The following is a 7,644-nucleotide window of genomic DNA, read 5'->3' as shown; positions in this document are numbered from 1 at the left end:
AGCCTGTGAAAGAAAAAAGTGTCTAGGATAGATAATTTCTAGTACTGCTCATGAGTCGAGACAAGATGAGAAATAAAGGTTTCTCGTCTGGAGTTTCGAAAAGATTTTCTCATTTCGCTTCATAAATTTATGTATATACAAACTTTATGCATTATTATCTTTGTTAATTTCACCTAAAAGTCACCTGAATCGTTCACAAAAGGTCCACGTAGACTGGGATTGTGATATAACATTTAAACCACATTTATTATTGGAGCGGGGGTAAAAGTACATCTGAAAAGGTAGGGGGACGGTAGGTGGCGGCATGACATCATGCCGTCCCCCTGCCTATCTCTGCCCATTGTATTTTTTTTAGGAACTGGGGGATGCCGTACATATTTTTGGGTGTGGGGGACGGCATCCCCCGCGTTCCCCCGCACTTTTACCCACTGTATAGGAGTAGGGGAGACCGGGGACAATTGTAACACGGGTCAATTGTAACATTGGCCATTACTTGTAGAAGTGAGTTTCGAAATATCGTTTATACAGTACATGTCATTGGAGTAGCTCATGCAAGGTGTATGTGAAAAAAAAAAGAGTGTCGTTAGTAAAGTGTGGAAGACTGGACAAGAAACGTGACTTTCACAAAGGTAAGTAATTTTTTAACTGACCTGTTTTTATTTTTTCTTGATAGATGTGCGTTTACTGTAAACAAAACTCTGTGCGTGTGTAAACTACGTTCTTTCCTTGACAACGTAGATATTGTGTTTGATGTTTTGACTCTATGTAATTATGAGAAATCATGGCATTTATCACTGACCGTTGAACGGGTACAAATGTAACAGGGCAATCGGGGACGATTGTAACAAGTTACAAATGTCCCAGAAAAAGTTGTACTGAACTATTATGAAAATAAACTAGATATGACCGAAGATAATACAATTGATGTAATTAATAAAACAATGTGCAAATGATGTAATTAACAACACCTAGTAATACGTCAGTATGACTGTATTAAGTATGCTTTCAGGGGATCACAAGTACGTATGGGGCGAACGGACCTCCCAAAAAATCCTTGGTGGCCTTAGTGTATATCATTATGGTTATTATAGGGAAAGAAAAGACTTTCACTCCATATTTCATTATGGAGCCTCCCCTAGCTTTTTTATACACTCTCAGAAACGTTTGTAGCTGGCTGCGGATCACTCCTTTTCGATGTTGTATCGGAATAGGCTAATGCTTCAATAGGTTCCTTCTTGTGATGTCTTTAAATAGCCTATAAGCTTTTGAATACTCATTTGTCAAATAGGCTTCCTTTCTGATTCATCAGAAATAATCAACAATGTAACTTTTCATTTGTTTTACTTAACTTCTCTCGCACAGTATCGCATTTTCTGTTAGCGTCGTTGTGAGAAGGATGTGTATACGGGTTATTAATGTAGTGTGGGTCTCTATTACTACAATATCATTAGGAATTGAAACAGTGGCATAGCAATAGAAAGGCAGGGTAGGCATTGCTTAGGGGCGCAGTGCGCTTGGGCACATTAGGAGGGCGCCACTACCGATTTTGCCTAGGGCGACAAACTCCATTGTTACGTCACTGACTTGAATTTTTATGTTACATCATATTTTAATCTTGGCTTGCTTGTCTATGTTTAAGTTAGGCCGAATAACAGTTCTTTCGAGCTAATGTAGCACAGTACCTGTAAGACGTAACTCATCATTCATACATCGTTGGCGCGTGAAAATTGGATGTCCTGCCATCTCGCCAATTAACTAAAACTGGCCTCGTCACTTTTATCAATTTCATCCGTATTTAAAATAGTTTCCACGAAATATTTTATAGGTTAAGATATAGTTACGGACTCAATGAAGCAATCGATACAATTTAGTTCACTATTTTTGACTACGTAGGTTTTCTAGAAATGACCTTGAAATGTCTATTTATTCGTAATGTGAGATATCCTAATATGAAGGATCTCAATACTTATCCTTACATATTAATGTCTAGACCTTATCAAATATGAATTGAAGTAACCTGTGCTATTTTTCGATACATTATCCTGCCACTAGGTTTTTTTTTCCACCTGGTTATGAGCCACTTTACTCAGTCACTGTAGAACTATTTTCCGTGTTCCTTTATCAATAGAAAATTGTCTGAACTATTTCTTGACCATAATACGACTAATAATGCTAAAAGGATTAATGGTAGCTACGACAAAAAATAATAAGACATTCCCTTTTCCCCGACTTCAATCCGACATTTTATTCTCGAGTTATGGCTGTTTTTTGCATTTCTGCGACAGATTTTTTGTACGACATCCCCCCAGATGTCATGCCGCCACCTAGCGTCCAACTACCTTTTCAGATGAACTTTTACCCCCGCTCCAATAATAAATGTGGTTTAAATGTTATATCACAGTCCCAGTCTACGTGGACCTTTTGTGAACGATTCAGGTGACTTTTAGGTGAAATTAACAAAGATAATAATGCATAAAGTTTGTATATACATAAATTTGTGAAGCGAAATGAGAAAATCCTTTCGAAACTCCAGACGAGAAACCTCTATTTCTCATCTTGTCTCGACTCATGAGCAGTACTAGAAATTATCTATCCTAGACACTTTTTTCTTTCACAGGCTCAACAACTAAAGTTCTTAACCAGGGTTGCCAACCGTCCTGATTCTGTCGGGACTGTACCGTTTTCTGACGGATTTGTCCCGCGTCCCGACCGAACACTCGCCGGGACGCATATTGTCCCGATTTATCGATTTTCAAAGTTAATCAGAGATCTACTGGGCCATTTTTACAAAGGAATAACTTATTATTTTACACGTATGGAATCAATTCTATATAATTTTCTTTCTAAACTTTGTTTATATAAAATAAATTGCAATTGTTTTGGTTTGACTTTGTTGCATATATTGCTTATACGTAGCGACGAGCAATGGATGGGAAAATAAAAATAAATAAAGTGCTGCATTCATTCATATTTGTGTTATTCAGCTGATTATTTACATTGTTTTCAACAACTCGCCATATGTGTAGTCGTCTCTTTGGGGGGGAGGGAAAGAAGGCTCCAACCCCGTTCCGATTTTTTCTTAAGAAAAGAAAGGCTCCAACACCGATTGTCCCTCCCGATTTTTCTTCAGAAAAGTTGGCAACTCTGTTCTTAACGCATATTTTGCTTGCATTACGGTCTTTTTTTTTTTCCTATTTCCCTAGCAAATCAAAGTAAACACGTATTTATAAGTTGATTATTCGCTTATATAGGTACGGTAGTGTAGGCTTCTTTTATAGTTATTTTAAAGCCGAATATTAAGCGACTCGGCTAGAGTCCTCGGCTGAGTTGAGCTGAACCGAGCAAATGGCTCATCCCTACCAAGCCAGCTCGAGCCGATGGTTCACCTCAAGTGAGCCGGCTCGAGCCATCTTCTCAGTTGAGCCGAGCCGAGCTGAGCTCGTTATAAAAAATCTCTTGTGGTCTCGTTATCGAGACGAGACGAGATGCGAGTAGTGTCCCCTCTCGTGAGCAACACTAAAAGTATTCCATGGCTTTCGTTTTCCAGTGTAATCAGGCCATGATTTCAAGACGACTTAAAACGAACGAGCCATTTATCAAACTCGACTGAACTTGAATCGAAACCCGATGCGAAAACCTGAATCGGCTCGGAACTCAACTCGAGGATATTACCCTTAACTTGACTCGAAACTAGACTTGAATTCGAGTCGAGTCGAGTTTTAGCTTGACTCGTGTTCATTCCTATGCGTTAGAAAAAATGGTTGCTTATTATTATTCTGCTAAACTAATTATATAATAATAACAATGTTGTTATGTAAAATTAAAAATAAAGAATATAGAGAAACATTACACTACTCTATAATCAACGGGACTCTAGGATAAGCAAACTGATCTGAAAGAACTCCAATATTACATACCATCAGCAAACTATTTTCTAGTAATAAAGTAGGCCTGCTCATCAAAACACAGTTTATTCATATTAACCCCTTATTGTAAATCGTTAATTATGGCACCATAGTTGTTGATAAATATTTTGCGCCGGGGTACTTCAGACACTTTACTTTTAAATTCTGTCCACCATCATCCTCAACTCTTAAGAAAAAAGTATTCTTTCAAATTTTCGAAGGGTAAAATATTTTCGTTCTCCATCTTTATAAAAACCACACCAATCAAAGTAAAATAGACTACCGGTATCATTGCACTCCTAGTTCACTCACTGAATATATTGATTTGGAGCTGTCAAAATCTACGACAAAATCTTCCAGGTGCTTGCAATCAGTACACGTGATTTCCCTAAGGCTGTCCTCATCTTCAAAAAACAGCAAGGGCACTACGAACTTATCTGTTTCTCTGTGTGTCTGTGTGTCTGTGACTGTCGGTCACTGACATACATAGTTCATGCTCGATTGTTTCATTCTGAGAAATTTACTTACAGGAAAGGAACATTTGTTTCCGAAAAAAATATACATATATTGTAGTTACTGATCCGAAATGTAACGCGAAAAAGTAACGCAAACTAGGTACGTTACTTTAAAATTTGTAACGCGTTACCGTTACAGTTACTTTGGAAAAAATGTAACGCGTTACTAGGAAACGTTACTTAAAAGTAACGCGTTATAAGTAACGCGTTACTTGCGCTACGTTACTTCCCAACACTGAACAAGACTTAACTCGAGAGATACCACGAGCCTAGCAAGCGGGAAAAAAAATGCCGTGGGTCTGAAGTCTATAATAAAATAAGTTGATTGCTGTATTTTAGTATTAAAGAGAGGGATTCTTGGGGGAGCCCTGAGCCTGGGGGTCCCGGAGCCTTGGCTCCATTGGCTCCTCCCTTAATCCGCTCCTGGCATAAGGTCCTAGTGTTCGGCTTATACCTTGAAGAACAACCGGAAAAATGAACTGTGTCCGGGTAACATTTAACTAAATTAGGTAACTTACACTTTTGGAAATTAAGTTACTGTGTTTATTGTTATTCCAAATGAAGGTTCATTTCGTGGGCAACATCAGTGGTGCCGGAAGTATTTTTCAGTTGGGGAGAAGCAAACTGATTTTGAACTACTGTCTTGAAAATAGATGCGGTAATGTAACATAGGTAAGATCAGTGATTTTTCTGGCGGTACGCAAAGCTACGACGTACCGAGACCTTTTCAATGAGAACAGAATATATCCTCTTCTGTCTTAACAAGGAGATGATGAAAAACTTCGAAAATACCAAATAGTAAATATTCACTTTTATTGAAAATGAGAGTTTTTATTGTTTTCCCTTTTTTCCTTTCTGGAGAAAGAGTTGAAAATCTTTGTTCCTTCTTGAAGTTAGTTAATTGTAATCAGTGACTAAAGATATACCACATTCACTTGATCCCTAGTCTTGCGTTGCAAGCGCTGGTATCGGCTGAAGGAATTCCACTCGCTTAGCAACAGCTGAACCCTTATTGGCTCAACGCGTGGGTGGGTGAGGGTGAGGTTTAGTTCGCATTTTTGCCACGGCTCAAGACATTTTGGGAGCACAATAGAAATATTTGAACCCTTCTGTCTTTCGCTCGCTGACACTTCCTCGCATCACCGTTTTTTTCTTTCATTCCTTTTTCGCACGGCAATATAAACCTTAAATGTTCCGAACTGACGAGTGTTTTTTTTTTTTTTTTTCGGAAAAGGCTGACCTTCCAAAACGAAATAATCCCAACAAATTTGTCTGTCGCTGAAGTACGACTCAACTGAAAACCAGTATAAAAATTATGTTGGGACTCCACCTCTGTACTTTCTCCGTAGAGGAGACTTTGCTAAGTTCCTATTTTAATGTATCCAATTAATTGTTTTTATTCATTATCACTAAGAGGATTAAATGACAATATAATTCTTGCTTTTTTTTTTTTTTTGCAAACATTTTGGTAGCATGATTAGTATTCTGAAGAACATTATGTGAACAAGGTATGTCTTGTTATTGAAATTCAATATTTGTGAAACTCTTGATGTCTTTTGAAAACAAACAATAACAGCTTTACTTTCGCCCGTTTACAGAAAGAGGAAAAAAGCAAGAAACAAATCACTAAAATATATTAATTATCATTACGTTTATTGCATTATAAAATTAAGATGTAAGACTCAGACATTTTAAAAGCATCTTTACATGTATGTGCGTAAGTTATTATTAGACCTATTATTATTATTATTATTATTAGTAGTAGTAGTAGTAGCAGCAGCAATAGCAGTAATAGTAGTAGTAGTAGCAGCAGTAGTACTACTATTACTATTACTGCTACTACTACTACTACTACTACTACTACTACTACTACTACTACTACTACTACTACTACTACTACTACTACTACTACAACTACTACTACTACTTCTACAACAACAACTACTACTACTACTAATAATAATAATAATAACAATAATAATAATAATAATACCTTGAAAGATACGCAACATTTTAACCATTATGAACTTTAGGTCCAGCGTACCGGCACGATGGGTAAGATAATATTAATATACTGTTTTTAATGTAACAATAATTGGATTTGGTTGAACAATAATAATAATATAATGCAGCTGTAAACAGTTTCGTGAGCGTAAAATGTTCATCTACGAGAAGCTTCTTCAGGGTGTTTACTAAAATTCCAAAATGAAATTTCGTGACTTTTTCGTAACCTTTTCTTTACCAAACCATAAAATTTAGTAACATTTTCAAGAGCGAACTTGGGTGCCAATTGGGCCTAATTTTCATGCATGCGATAGAAGCGTGCTTTGATTGCGATTTGGTAGCGTCTACAGCCGACCATAAACATTTTTGGTGATGAATTTTGACGTTTAATAGAACAAAATTTTCCAGTATATACTTATATTTGTATAGATAAAAAAAAATCGTGACCCAATAGCTAACTTTCGTGACTTTTTCTTCACCTTCATGACCGTTTTCTGATTTCCTGATCAGTGCCGGATTTACGTATAACTTAAACAAGCTATAGCTTAGGGCCCCATACTCTTGGGGGCCCCAAAAATTCAAGGAAAAAAATTGAATATACATTTCCAAAATAAAAGAAAAACAAGAAATAAAGTAACATCTACATACAGCAATAGTGCTTCGTTTTTGCAGGCCCCTATGATGTAAGCAATGGGGCCTCATCTGCTAGTCCGCTTCGTAAAATATCATTGGTTTCTTCATTTCTGTATATAGGGTCCTACGTTCATCTGGACACATAAAGGGACTCATTATCTTCAGTAGCTCAGGGCCCCACCAAACCTAAATTCAGCTCTGTTCCTGACTTTTTCATGACTTTCGTGACCGATATAGACACCCTGATCTTGGTTTATATCTTTAAGATTAATTAATCCACTGCGAGATTCTTGCTGGATTTTGGTGTGGTGCAGAAACTTTCCACAACTTAAATCACAGTTAAAAACAAAACAGTAAACATTGTACTACTTACAAGAAAAGGTTGTTTGTAACTAATTACTACTACGACTCGTTTCATATTGCAGACCTGTGACTACTTAAATAACAATTCCTAAAGAATTTGCAGTGGTTGGAGAATGTACACCAATGGACATAGACTTTTGACGCCTTATGCAGAGCCGTTTTGACGTATGATTAGCGTCATACTAAAGTCCTGACTACTGTAGGAAACATATGTTAGTCGAACT

This window comes from Thermobia domestica, chromosome 4 (assembly GCF_964235325.1).
Source record: "Thermobia domestica chromosome 4, izTheDome1.hap1.1, whole genome shotgun sequence".
NCBI classification, from domain to species: Eukaryota; Metazoa; Arthropoda; class Insecta; order Zygentoma; family Lepismatidae; genus Thermobia; species Thermobia domestica.
This window is presented reverse-complemented; position numbering follows the sequence as displayed.